This window comes from Anabrus simplex, chromosome 3 (genome assembly GCF_040414725.1).
Source record: "Anabrus simplex isolate iqAnaSimp1 chromosome 3, ASM4041472v1, whole genome shotgun sequence".
Taxonomy (NCBI): Eukaryota; Metazoa; Arthropoda; class Insecta; order Orthoptera; family Tettigoniidae; genus Anabrus; species Anabrus simplex.
The window spans coordinates 77,435,908-77,437,225 of record NC_090267.1 but is presented as its reverse complement, the minus strand read 5'-3'; positions in this window follow the sequence as shown (position 1 = coordinate 77,437,225).

Genomic DNA, 1,318 nt, shown 5'->3' with positions numbered 1-1,318 from the left:
GGTGCTCAAATACGTCAGCCTCGTGTCGGTAGATTTACTGGCACGTAAAAGAACTCCTGTGGGACTAAATTCCGGCACCTCGGCGTCTCCGAAGACCGAAAAAGTAGTTAGTGGGACGTAAAGCAAATAGCATTATTATTATTAATATTGATACAGTGATTAATTTGCTTTGTGGTCGAGGCAGTTGATAAAAATAAGCATGGGCAGGTACTTACAGTAGGAGCCGGCCCCGTGATGTAGGGGTAGCGTGCTTGCCTCTTACCCGGAGGCCCCGGGTTCGATTTTCGGCCAGGTCAGGGATTTTTACCTGGACCCGAGGGCTGATTCGAGGTCCATTCAGCCCACGTGATTAGAATTTAGGAGTTATCTGACGGTGAGATAGCGGCCCCGATCTAGAAAGTCAAGAATAACGACCGAGGGGATTCATCGTGCTGACCACACGACACCTCCTAATCTGCAAGACTTCGGGCATGATAGGCCAAGGCCCTTCAAGGGCTGTAGTGCCATGGGGGGGATTTAGGTTCTTAGGAACAAACAAAATCAAACTGTGCTTCATACACTTAATTATTTTTCTCGCAACAATCCAGATAAAAGTTTCAGGTTACAAGAAACTACTGAAGCAACAGGCTTTTCTGAGAAAATTTTTGTTGCCGTAAAAATCTGAATAAGCCCCCTCTAAATTTCCTGTATGCTAGATTTCATTTTAAAAAACGTAGCTATGAAAACCAAAATGAGGTACTTTAAACCCCCGTTCCCATCAGTCCATAAAAAACAATTTGCAGCTTAGTTTCGTCTGCATTTTATCTTGAACTTAAATATTGAGTTTCACCAATTTATGAGCCTCGTTTTCTCGTTAAGCTGTGAAAAAAAAGAGCCACCATCTAGACGGCAAATCCCCTTGAATTCCTAAAAATAATAATTAACAGCTTAGTTTCTTCCTACTTTTATCTAGAAACTGAATATTTTTACAAATTTACGTACCGCCGTTTTCCCGTGATGTTGTTGAGCAGAGCTGTTCGATGTGGCAATCTTCTTGTCATAAGAGCAATTCTATTTCTTAACATGGAATGACCAAAAGATTTGGAGGATTCCACCTTCCTCGGCACGAATAAGATGCGGCTGTACAAGGAGGAAGTGAGGATTTAACGGTAGTGTTTCTTGTGACTGGGGTGCGGAAGGATACCAAAGTATTTGAGGATACACACTGCGAAACACTGTCCACTCAGGGCGTTCGAATATGGAGTGGAAGCTCTTCACAAAGCGACACCAAACAATCTGGACTGGCTGTCTAAACTGGACATTAATATCTCATTTGTAC